General features: G+C 37.9%; 1 pseudogene across 1 annotated transcript; it reads left to right on the top strand.

Annotated features, from left to right (window-relative positions):
* Nucleotides 1-4,173: 4,173 nt before the first annotated feature.
* Nucleotides 4,174-14,128, top strand: LOC147488156 (E3 ubiquitin-protein ligase RSL1-like; annotated as a pseudogene). Its single transcript, XR_015202814.1, has 5 exons — nt 4,174-4,256; nt 4,532-4,607; nt 4,918-5,511; nt 9,848-10,620; nt 13,799-14,128. The product of XR_015202814.1 is annotated as an E3 ubiquitin-protein ligase RSL1-like (transcript).
* The last annotated feature ends 295 nt before the right edge of the window (nt 14,129-14,423 follow it).

Here is a 14,423-nt window from a genome sequence, read left to right on the forward strand (position 1 = left end):
AGGAGAAAACCTTTGAACTCTACCCTTGCTCGTTAAATGTGGTACTCCCAAGTACGATTGGGGGACCGAAGTCGACGGCATCATGAAACTTTTTCTCAAAAAGTAAACAAACCTTCGATGCAATTTAGGGTGATGAATTATTTGCGACTTGGTTCTATTGATAGTCCGACTGAAACTTTACAAGATTCTCCTTTAGCAGATTGTTCAAATGATGCTGCTCCTCAAATCCACACTTACCCAGGACTAAAAGATCATCCGCATACATTAAGTGAGACACCGGGCCGACGAGACCGCCTAATTTGCAACCATGTATAAGCCCGTCTCTGTTCATTTTCAAGAAATTCAAAGATAGTAGCTCAACATAAGATAAAAGATAGCTTGATGGGGATCACCCTGTCTTAGTCCTCTAGATGGCTTAAAAAAACCATGTGCAGCACCATTGAGTAACACCGAATAAGAAACATTCTGAACACAAAACAGAATCTTGTTAATCCAATCCACCGGAAACTCAAACTTTGCTAGCATCACCCGCAGAAAACTCCATTCAATTTTGTCATAAGCTTTCTGCATATCAATCTTCAGAGCAAAATATTTAGCTTTTCTGTTCCCATGCCCTCTTATCTTATGATAAAATTCATTTGCAAGCAAAACATTGTCATGAATACTACGCTTGGGTAAGAAGGCAGTCTGAAATGGACCAATTATTCTTTGCAGGATAGGTCTCAATCGATTGACAATAATCTTAGAGATAATTTTATAAACCACATTTGTCAAACTGATTGGCCGAAAATGTTCCGGGAGAGAAGGATTCATGATTTTTGGAATTAAAGCAATGAAGGAATGATTTAGCTGCTGGGAGAAAGAGCCCGAAAGGAAAAAAGACTTTACTGTTGCACTTACTTGATCCCCCACCAAATTCCAAAAATGCTGGAAAAAAAATGCCTGATATCCATTCGGTCCTGGAGATTTAAAAGGCTTCAGATGCTTCAGAGCAGTGACAATTTCATCAGTATCAACTCCTTTTAACAGATTTGATTTTTCTGCTTCAAGTGATGGAAATTTGGAACATTGAAAATCGGAGACGTAAGATCGAGGATCCGAAGTAGTCATTGTGTCTTCAAAAAGCACCGAGCCTATCCCCTATCCGTCAGCCGTTCGGTTAAAATGGCACCATTAGTATCTTTGATTGAGTGTATGTAATTCCTTTGTCACGACAATTTACCATATTATGATAGAACCTCGATTACGTTCTCCAAATTGGAACCAATCCGGACAAGCTTTACGCCCTAATGATTTGCTTTCGTACGTAATATCATTATGTTCCCGTGATCAATTCATTCTCCACCTGAATAAATCATTTGTGTCGTTGTGATTCTCTATCAAACGTTGAATCTCACTCACCAGTAAAACACAGTCCAACTTATGTTCCACATCTCCAAAACATGTTTATTCCACCATCTTAAATTTTCTTTACAATTTTGCAGCTTCTTACATAGTACAAAAGATGGAGAACCTTGCAACTCCTTGTGAAAAGCATCTCTTTATCCGTTTCTCGACACCCATCATGTTCAAGCCACATTATTTCAAACCTGAACGGCCTTCTAATCATAACCCGGTCTTGTAGCAATTTTAAAATCAGAAAAACTTATGATCGAATCGGTGGCCAACTCATGATGAACTACAACCGGAGAATCTTGAACGCCAACCTTCATTTGCCATCATTCGATCAATTCGCTCCCATATTCTCAGGCCTCCCATTCTCGTTTTATTTGTCCGTGTAAATACTACCAACAAAACCTAAATCAAGCGACTCACAATCATCAATCATATCTAAGAAAAACCTCACTTTAGGATAATTAAAAGGTTTTCCCCCACATTTTTCCTCTGGACAAGTTATTTCATTAAAATCTCCCATGAGCAACCATGATTCATTATTGTTGGGCTTAAACATAGTAAGAACAGGCCATTGTAATCTCCTAACACAAGATTTAGCATTACCATAGACACAACACAAAAAGAAACATTCCTTTACACCATTCACTTGTACTGCTATTTTACAGTGAATGAACCAGGAATCATACATCAAAACATCTACAACCACAGATTTTTCCCAAAAGATCCACAAACCACCAGACAAACCGCAGCTTGGAACTACAAAAGACTCGAAATCTCCTAACCTTTTAATAAGTCTGACTCCTTTATCTACAGAACACTTAGTTTCCATAACAAACATAAAGAAAGGCCTGGCAACTCTGATTTGTTTTTTCAGCTCTTCCATCATCGAAGGGCGGCCACTCCCTCGACTGTTCCAAGCTAGTAGACTCATGGAATCCTTGGGTCCGCTACGGCCGCCGAGGACCTTAACCGATTGAAGCTTTTGCCTTTCCCAAAGAGAATTTTGTGCAAGTATGTTTGGAAGCATGTTCAACCTCCACCTCCCTTCATCATGAATAGGAGTTTTTCTTCTTGATTCGCGATCCGCCTCAAAGAAACTTTCAACTAGTTCATTGACAGTCTCCCGATCATGTATCATCTTATCCTTGGTCGCAACCCCTTGTGATATCTCTTGTCTTTTATAAGAGTAATCATCGATGAATGTACCGATTATGTAACCGAGCCAAATCAATGAAATGAAGCTTCTTAGTGTCGGTTGCTATATGAGCAAATCCCAAGGGTATTCCAGTTCATGCAGAGGATGAAAATTATTGAACTCCATTTGAGTTGAAAACCCAACCGTCTGGGGTTATGCGCTTCCACTGCAATAGGTAGGTGATCATGTGGAATATGGCATCCAGGTTCATTGCTAGGACCCTCATGCACAGGCAGTTGAGGTGACGAAATATCAATGATCATGGGAGCTTTTAAATGTTGATGGCGGCTTTGAATTAACCGATGAGTAAAAGAACATTTGTGATCATCTAAGAAAAGGTTGGTTTAGATCGGGTTAAACATCAAGGAGAAGCCTGAAACAATTCTCTCTCCAAATGGTTTTGGAACAATGCGAGTTTTGGAAGAGTAAAATTGAAACCTTTGTCCTCCTGGAGAAACTCGAACTTCAGTCCCATGAATATCTTCAGTTACATTACAAGCTGCAAAATGATGTCCAATGAAGCCACATTTAAAACAGAAAACTGGGAGATACTAAAAAACAAACGATATCCAGTCAACTCCATCTATGGATTCCGGTATGAGAAAGCCAGGGGGAATTGGTGCATGAACATCCAGCACCACTTTAACTCGAACACAATTAGGCTGCGTTTCCGTCTTAGGATACAACTCTAGGAATTTGAGATTAGACATATCAAAATAGCCAGATTCCACCAAATTCCCCTCAATAATCTCCTTGTCCAAATAAACCTCAGGATAGTTATGCAACTGCATCCACACATAAAACTTGGAGAAATTTAAGTCCTTGGTTTCATAGAAGTCCATCCATGAGATAATCTGAAAAATGTGATGTGCGACAATCCAAGGCTGCCCCAGAGAAGTAGCGTGACCCACTGTTCTCGAGACTCCATCGGATTTGATATATTTCCCTTTGTATGCGGACTCATGTCTTCAATCTTGAAAGGGGTACCATGCTTTTTCAAGAGCTGATTTTACTGATTGTCATATTCAGTCTGCCATCTAGAACACGACCAAACAGAGTGGACTTATTATAGCCTACATAAAGACTCTTCATTTTGTCAGAGCTGGTTATCATTGGTGGTTCAGTATAAGGCATCCTCATCTTGGCAGCAAATTCCATAGATAGAAGTTCAACAGAATTTGGGTGCTTGGTGGAAGACAGAACCTTGTTTGTGGTAGGGATCATGTAAATAAGGAAGTGAAGGATCTCTGTTTGAAGAAGTGTGAAGAACCCATAAGCTGCCGATAACCTTATATACAGCCCAAATTCAAACACAATCCCTTCACAGTCAAGAGGTATCAACACCACCTCATCACTTACCCATACATACAAGTCCATCTGTATGCATAAAACCCCAAAATCTATCCATAATCTCCATTTTATGAAACTAATCGCCAAATGGCAACCTCTATCCTTAGACCATCATTGCCCATCGAGCTCATAACCCGTACTAAGCCGGAGAAGAGTCTAGATTAAGGCGGACATCATCACAAGTAAACTCACCCAAATCTGTTTTAGAGCACATAAAGATTTGAAACCCAACAATGCGGGGAAAACTCCACGAGAGAAGTCGCATTATCGTTAAATATCACCAAGAGAAGAAACGAGAATCACTGTTTAAAAAGAAGTAAACCCCCAATGGAAGTTCCGAACCCACATGCAAAACTTATATATTGGAGATAGAGAGCACGAGCATTAAGCCATAGCCACGCTTAGGCAACCTAGAAACGATATGACCACAAACCAATAAGAAAAAACTAAACCACATGCGAGAATCCGGTATGTTTGATATAGAGCACACGAGCATTGAGCCACAAAATCCACAACAAGCCAATCAAGATAAGATGATATAACAGCCAATGAGATGCGTCATTTCCTGAACTGACAATGTTTGCATTGTAGGATTTTACCAGGAATATATGGACGTATAGAAAGGTGGGCTATTATTGATCATGGGCTTGTTAATAAAATAAATAATGTAGGCTTAAACTTAAACTTAAAAAGGCGATGGTTTGAAAGGTGGAATATCTCCTCAACCAAAAGTTAGACTGATATATTGTTTTGAAAGGAGAAGGTGTAAGGAAATTTTCGGTATGATTAACAGAGTTTGAAAAGCCGTTCCTGAATTTGGGCTAAATTATTGATAGTGGAGAATTTGGAATCTGTGAAAAAATGATTTGGAAATTTGGGCTAAGATCTAGATAAAGGCATTTAGGGATGTGTATTATAGCAAAGAGGAATTTGAATCAGGGGATTTGAGAAATGAGAATTAGGGATTTGAGAATTAGGGATTTGGAAGAAGCATTAACAGACTCACTCCTCGTCCAACCCCAACTAGCCATAAACCAAAACCGGTCCACTCCTATTCCCATCGACCCACACACCGTACAACTCCTCTCCCAATACGAACGCGAACAACAAGACTTTCAAAATACGCAACGCGAGACCTCAAATATCGCGTGCACGACCAAACCTTCGCGCGCGAACTTCTCCGTATTCCCTAACGCGAATGGCGAAACTACGGTGACAATATAGAAAAGCCCTTTAATAACAAAGGGGCTTCTTCATCATCATCATCTTCTGGAGATGATAGGACTGGTGGGGTGGAAGTGTTTAGATTGTATTTTAAGGGGTTGTTTAGGAATAGTGGAAGAAGTGGTGCTGAGATAGCGGGGATTGGTGCGGCGATATGTGATCCTGAGGGGAATGTGATATTGAATGTACAGAAAGGATTGATTGGGGATTGGAAGAGTGATTGGGATGTGGAGAATTTGCAGTTGAAAGTTGAGTTGAAATCTTTGATTGAAGGTTTGAATGCTGCTTTGAGTTTGGATATTAAGAGGATTGATTGTTTTTGTGATTACCACCCGCTTTACCAATATGTGAGTTTTTTTTTTAATACTTTTATATAATGAATGTGTTACTTGCTTTTACTTGTTTTAAAGATTCAGTTTAGAATTACTAGTACTTGCCATTTGGAATATGAACCCTTCGTGTTTTTATCTATTAATGTTGAGTAGCTTTTCAATAGATAGACAACACCAACCTCTTTTCTCGGTATTGCATCCAATTCAAAACGTTGAATACCAAGTGGCAGGCCAGGTGTGAGCTAACGAGATGAATTAGAGTTCATCTTGGCAATTGCTTCGAGCTTGCTCTTTGTTGGTGGTGACAGAGAGGCCAGAGGTGATCTGAAAGGACCAATGATACTTGTATGTGGCGAAAACTGTCCACAGGCTAAGGGGTGGAGGTGGACATAGGTGGCAGAAACCTTCCCCTGCCCAATGAATGTCCTAAGAAGCAGTATACCTGTGGATGAAGAGATGGAACCTTTCCAATGAATGGCCTAAGAAGTTGTTTTTCTTGTGAATGAAGAGATGGAACCTTTCTCCACCAATGAATGGCCTAAGAAGCAGTATTCGCGTGGATGAAGAGATGGAACCTCTCCCTGTAAATGAATGGCCTAAGAGGCAGTCAAAATCTGATATTCGGGATCTTTTTCTTTTCCATCCTTTAATAAGTCTATGCACAGCGTCATAGCATATTGGAAGCGTTTGGGAATAAGCTTATTATTATTGACTTGTGGGTAAAGACTCGGTGTCTAGTGGAGCGATAAGTTGAGCTCTTTGGAATGAAAGTATTAGGAAGTTGTTTGAACATGAGGAAAGGAACATCCAACAGATAATTTATACTGTCAGACTGGTGCTATTCAAGTGGGCAATGAGAAGCTTTTAGTTGACTTTCGAAGATACTGAATGGATGGTTATCTTGATGCAAGTAAATGAACGGTGAGTGAGTTAATGGGTGCCAACCTAGTTATGTCTTAGTTACTTTGCAGATGCCTATTCCCCCTCTTTTTTGTACTGATATAAAACATTGAAATTTTATTGTCAATAAAGTGAAAATTCAGAATGCTATCTGAATTGTTAATCACTGATGTAGACATATCTTTTCCCTTCAATAGATTCTAACAACACCCCCCCACCCCGCAGAAACTGCTGTTAGCTTCAATGTCAGTACAAGATTATGAACATAACGGGATAACTTTGCGTCCCAAACTTTCAGCCTTACTGCTTTATTGTTTCTTAGAAGCATGGCTCCTACCCTTAATAGATAATACTTTTGATAGATTGACACAAGAGCTTGATAGGATTTCAAACCAGCTACTTATCTAAAGTGAAATTATTATCTCTTTTCAGCTTTTACTTAATTTACTTTACTTCCTGGCAGACCCACTCACAGAGGAGAATCACACACATGCTCTCATTCAGACACAGACACAGGCAAACAAAAGAAAGTAACAGTAGTAGTATGTAACAAGGGTAAAAAATTCACTCAAAAGATTGCCTAAAAATAAAATGTTACACCCACCCCTTTAATACGAATTTGTGGTTGGATGTTAAGAGGATTAATGAATTTTGTGATTGTCACCACATTTATTTTGTATTGTAAATAGTGTTATGTTATTTTCAGTTTGGAAACTCTTTTGTTGTATACCACCTTATCTTGTCATTTGTGCTCGGAGAATTTCCTAAAACAGATCGCATACTAGTTTCACAAAAATAGATGAATTGAAATGTACATAGGGTAGGGTTGACACCCAAGGCTGTCTATGGACGATTACCAAATATTTGGGTTTATGGCGCCAAGTCTGGCTTGTTTCAAAGAAGAAATGGACCATTTTGTTCATAACATAACATGGGTCAGCAGCAGCCCATGATTCTCTTTTCAGCACCACCTGAATGGATCAAATGGCCTCATGTCAATTGCCCACTTGACCAGACCGACTTCCTCACCAACCATTTTGCTTTCAAAGAAGTTTCTTTCTTTGAGTAGATTGAATATATACGGAACCAAACCAAGGTCTACTAAAGAAGAAAAAGATACTTGAAGCTCAATGCTAATTTGGTAGATCTAGGTTCCTAAGATGGTAAGGTGAATAGACAAGGAAAAGAAGGGTTATATTTCTTAGAGATTGAAAAGGTGTCCACCCAATAGTTTCTCAAGAAATGAAAAGAAGAAGCAGTGCTTTAAAAGCGTGGTGCCTTTACCGTATGGAGTGTTTGTGGGTCCAGTTGGCACTAGTGTAGACTCGCAGCATAGCATGAGTGTAGAATTTTCCTCTAACAAAATGCTTAGCTCAGACTACTTCTAGAAGAAGTTCTTTCTATGCTGTTATGTACCAGGAGGTGAATGTTGTGGAGAGCAACATAAGATTTAAAATGGAACAAGAACAATGAATTCAGTATGAAACTCATATGTAGCTTTGGCTAAACAAAAGGATAGGATCATATCAGTATATGACCGTTCTTGGAACTGGGAAAACCATTGTAACCTTTCTTACAAAAGATATGGTCTAAGTTCACCTTTTGTGCTGGCTGGTGTATCTCAAAAGCACATAGACAATTGGTCACTTTAGGATGAGGTGATATGATGTTTCTAATTTATGCGCAGTTTGCAATAACTGTGAAGAATATGTCTTATCATTTTCTTATCTCATGTCAAGATCCTTTTTCGATTAACTCCATAGCAGTAAAAAATTGTTATACCCCTATATTTAGACTAAGTATTCATTCAAAGGTATTCTAGTCGCCAAGTGAAGACTCCACTGCTATCCTCCATTCTCACCCTCGTTGTAATGTTTCACTATAGCAATATAACTACTTTTGGGCTGTCAGTTTGATCATTTGATGAATGGTTGGAGGTTGGTTCCACCAAATATAAAGGACGATTGGAGTTGGCCTTAGTAAGTGTTTGCCCGATCTCATAGCATATTGTAAGCTATGCTGGAAGGGAAGTATTAGGAGGGCGTTTGAACATGAGATCATGATGAAGGAATGTCCAAAACATAATTTACAATGTGAAAGTGGTGCTATTTGAGTGGGCTTAACCTAGCTTTTACTTGGCTAAAGTTCCAAGATGTTGGATGCGATTTGGGCGCTTTTGTACTCTGATTTCTGTACAGTGTGTGTGTGTGTGTGGCTGTTTGGGGGGACTACTTACCCCTGTCTTGTTATGATGTACTCAATGTTAGCAATTTCGAATAAAATGTCGGAAAAATGATGAATCAATCAGTTTTTCAGGAAAAAGAAACGGCATCAAAATAATAACATAGGGTCGGAATTTAATAATTTCAAAATTTGGTCAAAATTCATTGGAATTTCATTTTTTTTTTTTGAGCTGTTAGAATTTGGACAATTCTGAAGTGGTGAATAATGGATGTACTATGTTTTCCTTAACCAATGAGATTTTATTTTTTCAATAATAAAAAACAGAAAAGTATCTGGATTCTGGATTGTTAATCACCAGTGTTGACATTTCTCTTCTAAACAATAGTTGTCCCTTCCACTCTGCCAGTGTATCAGTCATTTTACCCCCCACTGCCCCCAAGAACTGTTTACCTACACTATTAGGCAATGAACTTCAATGGGAGTGCAAGCATATAAAGGTAATTGGCTAACTTTGCATCCAATTTTTTTTTTTTGGCTGAGATCTAACTTTGCATCCATTCTTTCAGCCTTCTTTAGTGTTTCATGGAACCATGGCTCCTACAATTAATGAAGTATAATATTTATAGATTGAAACAAGACTACTGAACCAGCCACACCTTTAAAGGAAAAGTATTGTATCATTTCTTGTTTTTGTTAATGAATTTGCATTCTGGAAGAACCCATTCAAAGAGGAGAATTGCACACATGCACACATACACTCACAGTCAAACGTAAACAGAAGAGAATGAGATTGGTAGTACAATAACTAGTTCACTCCATTAAGGATAACAAGTCGCTCAAAAAACAAAAAAACAAAAGAACAAACTGTTTCAGGTACTGTGTTGAGGTTTACATGTAAGACATCTGATTGAGGAGAGATACATTTTGACTTGAACAGTTTTTCCAGTGTCATTATTGTGTGGGAAACTATTGAAATTTTAAAGAGTGAAAAGATAAAATTCATTGAAGAAACTTCCGTATTGGTAACTGAGATGTGTTAGCTGTTTAACTGTTGTATCTACCTTAATTTATTCTGCAAACTGGATATGTAAGTCTGCAGTATCCTACTTGATTGTTTTTGTAACACTATTTGCAGAGATTGTATGCTTCTAATTCCTTAGAACACTGTTATTCTTGATTGTCTTTTTCCTATATTAATATTTACATTTTCTTTTTCTTTCGAGGTGTACGTTTATATTAGTAATCTTAGTGGATGTATTCTGAACAGATTACACAGAGGTGGCTTGTACAACAACAGAGGATTGGAACTGTAGTGGATCAGGTATGCTTGCTTCAGAGAAAATTTGACCGATCTCGTACGTTCCATGTGGCAAGGAAGGATGTTAAGTTTGCATTTCAACTGGCAAAGGGTGCAATAGATTCTCAAATCACCAGGTCTGCTGAATCTAGTCATGCTAGATAGTTGAAGGAGACTTCCAGCATCTGTTTAGAAGAAATTGATGTAGATCAAATGTTTGCTGTTGATGGTTGCTTGCACCGCTACTGCCTATCTTGCATGAAACAGCATGTTGAAGTGAAATTACTTCATGGCGTTTTACCTAAATGCCACCATGAGAATTGCAATACTCAGCTAAATATACCTAGCTGTAGAAGATTCTTGACTCCCGATTTGATTGACAAGATGAACCAACACATGATGGAGGCGTCAATTCCTGTAACAGATAAAATATACTGCCCATATCCAAAGTGCTCTGTCTTGATGTCAAAAGCTGAGGTGATGCGATATACAGATAATGTGTTCGTTGGTGCTGATCGTTTTGCAACCGGTAAATGCATCAAATGCCAATGCCTTTTCTGTATGAATTGCAAGGTCCCATTGCATTTCAACTTGAACTGTGGAGAATATAAAAGGTCAAATCCTAATTCCAATATGGAAGATGTAAAGCTGAAGTCTCTCGCAACAAAGCAATCTTGGCGCCAATGTATAAAATGCAACCATATGATTGAACTGGCTGAAGGCTGCTACCACATGACTTGCAGGTACCAATTTTGTTATCTTTAAACAATAGCTATTCAATGCCGTATGCTACTTGTTAAATATCGTATAAAGTGTATTGTCTTGAGAGCACAATAAGACTTTATACTCTTGTACCAAATATATATTTGTATATATATTGTGTTGTATGATACTATACGAATAGGAATATACACTTCTCGCATGTTTGAACAGTTTGATACTAATGTTATTCTTCTTAATCAGGCTTTTTTATTTTTATTTTTATTTTTGTAAGCCCTTTCTATGCCTTTTAAAATCCATGTCATATAAATGAAAACAAACAAATGGTAACCCCTAATGAATATAAAGATGAAGAAAAACAAAACCAAAAGGGAGAAGAACATGTTTGAAGAGGTTGCATTACAGATATCACCTTTAACACTCTTGTGTACTAAGAGATTTGAACACATTGGGAGTAATCATTCCTAGGACTTTCACTTTCTTAAACTACACTATCCCCGTAGCAAGAAATCTTTTCCCCTGTTGCAAATGTTGGTCTAAGATTACAAGAACGCAATAGAGAGATAAATCAGCAATAGGGAGAGAAATGTGAAAGAAGGGAAAGTAAAGTAGAGAGGCTTTATTCAGTACATCCTATTTTTACATCTCTAACAGCTAGGCCATCCCTTGACCCAACAGTTAAAATTGGTGATAGTCTTTGCCATACACAAGCACTATGCAACTTACTACATCCAATATGTATGTTGCTGAATAAACACAGATATATGTTTAATATATAACTTATAACAATTAATTTAAATGTATCTTAGAATTAACGATACAGTACGATAATCGATACATTAGGTATGAAGACGATACATGAGTTCGTGACTTGTATGTTCTCGATAGGTTTGCTTGTATGTTCTCGATAGAACTACACAGAGACAGAAACAGAAACTTGAAGGCACATTATTTCGGATTAACTTTGGCTTTACTTTCGCCATTGAATCAGTCTATAGTGGTTTATAGGTGGTCCTTGGTAAATAATCTTACAACTACGCCATGCATTCTACTGTTGTATACTTGTATGAATTCTTTGAATTCGTAGAATACTATTTTATCTCTCCTGTTTCACTCATTTGACATATTGGAATTTAAAAGAACCATCCAAAGCCAGGCGAAGCCAATTCTTACCCCTTCAGTGTTTTGTCTTGCACACATATTTAGTGTAGAGTTGAGGAGTCACCTTCACAGGCACGACTCTAGCCATTGGTCATCACCATTAATGTATTAGCATTTGCATCAGTACCTACAAAGTTGTTTTAATGAAACTTGGGCAAGCTGGGACATAGTGATAATGCAGTTTCTACTTTCTAGTACTTTTTCTGGTATGATTGATGAATGGGTAAAGTTATCATACCCCCCCACCCCCCCCCAAACCACCACCAGTCCCAGTTGTGATCATTGCCATTCCAAACAAGTTAAATGATGGTCCAATGGTCTGTCTTAATTGCCATCGACTTTTATAAACATGCTAAATGATGGTCAGATTACCTACACATGCCACGTGCCACTTTTGTCTGAATTCTAGAGTACAATCAGAAATAAAGTACTTTCTCCTTTTCTGCTTGTCAGATCATCCAACACGGATACGAAGTGTCTAACATGGCAAAATATAAAAAATTGAGGTATATCACAACAGTATGTGTCCGATATGGACATGTGGATACATGTCCGATACAGATTAATTTTAAAATATGGTGTGTCCATGTAACATAGCTATGAGTATAACTTTTCTTAATTAGTCTTGATATCTGAATATGATTCGTGAACTTCAGAAAAGATTCATTAGTATGTTTGGTGTTCCTTTCACATCAATAAGCTGAGGCTCAAGATTTATATATATATATCCATTACTTGAATTCCACAATCCACGTACATAGTTACATAGGGTGGTGATTGGTTTTGTTCAATTTTAAGTTTGTTAATGGAGATAACGAGATTTCAAGTGTAGTTCTAAAAGCGAGAGGGACAGGAATCTGTGGGTCCTTGTAGAAGAAATATTTCTTTGTCGTGAGATTCTTTGCTTGCTAGACTATCATTTCAGCTTCTCAAAAATAGTTTTAAGCTCTACTTCTTGCTAGAGCTCTAGTAATGTTTATTGAACAATGACAAAGGGATTTCTCATTGCTGGTCCCTTCGTCTTTTCCAGAAATCGCGTGAACATAATTACGAATAATTTATAATTACTTTCTACTTATTTCCTTGGTTACTTTTAAGTCAGCGGGAAACAGTTGAATTCAGAAAATTACATACTAAACGATTCTCATGTTACCCTGTCTAACCTGTAAGCGAGCTGGTCACATGACTGAATTACAGAGTTAATACTTGCACCAATATGACACCGAGAAACCTGAATCCTTTAGTCAGGTAAAGATGTAGCTCATGTTTGTGTTTGGCTTTGGGTCTTGCTTCCAACATTCTCTTCGGATAATCAGATAACTGGTTACTCTGTGTAACCCTATAAACTATTCTTTTACTATTTGTTGAAAGACATTGCTATTGAGGGAAGCATCTTCACTCATGAACTTTTGTCCCTAATTTATGGTAGTCATGCAGAAGATCAAGAATTTTATATTGCTCTGGTTTTTATTTATTTATTTATGTGAGTGTGTGTGTGTGTGTGTTTATTTGTATGTTTATTTAATTGGTTGTTCGATTTTTCAAGGTCTAAGTCCGAATAAAGAAATAGAAATGATCTGTGGAAACTCATTGAATGATGTTGTCGTCTGTAAAGTAGATATATATTACTGATTAAAAGAGAGATAGGATGATGTATCGTATAATGCAAGATCAACACTACATGAAAAACAATCTAAAACCCATCACAGATCTAAGTTACAATACAGGTCAGTGTTTAAAAGTTACACTGCCCAAAAAAGCTGTAATCTAAAGAAGCGACAAACAGTGCAATTCTCCAATCATCCTAAATCTTCAAGCAAACGAATATCAGGCTTTGTTCGAGATAATCACCTCACCATAGATACTCTATAGTCAGTATGTCTATTTAAATAGTAATGGTGTATCTTGTACGTCAGCATAGATGCCACCATGTCTATGCAATGAATCATAGAAAAATGAAATGAAAGAAATTTCAACTTTGTCTATTCTTTTATCTTCATGTGAACATTTTTATGGTCCTAAACATGCATTGCTTTGCAGATGTGGTTATGAGTTTTGCTATACCTGTGGAGCTGAATGGCGTAACAAGAAAGCGACATGTAGCTGTCCAATCTGGGATGAAGCCAATATTGTCAATGACCGACGCCGCAGAAGATTAGGGTGATTAGGTACACCCTTTGGTTTTATGCAGTAAAATAGTGTTCATTCGTGTGAACGTGCATAGCACAGATTATGTGCTGGGAAAAGAGGGTGTTTCAAAATTCAGTAATGCCCATGCATAAGGAACTCGTGATGATTAAAAAGATTGAGGACTGAGCTTTATACGTCCACGAAGGGACAAACTACCAAAGGAAAAAAATTTGGAGAGAACTTTTGCAGCTAGCAACTACTTTGGCACCATGCTTAAGGAGCTATTGCTCCGTGCAACGTGAACAAAATCAATTACTTGCAGGACCAAAGATGAGACATCTGTTCCGGGAACTGCTTCAAGGATCATCTATTGCATTGATCCTGCCTGGCCCGCCTAGAATTAAAGCACCTGATGTTAAATTCAAAAAAATAGCGAAAACTTATCTAACACAGGGAACCACCAGATAAATGGTGTTGCGAAGCGTGGTCCACCATTTGGTAGGCAAATAAAAATCGCTGACACCCACGGAAGGAT

This window comes from Coptis chinensis, chromosome 7 (genome assembly GCF_015680905.1).
Source record: "Coptis chinensis isolate HL-2020 chromosome 7, ASM1568090v1, whole genome shotgun sequence".
Lineage (NCBI taxonomy): Eukaryota > Viridiplantae > Streptophyta > Magnoliopsida > Ranunculales > Ranunculaceae > Coptis > Coptis chinensis.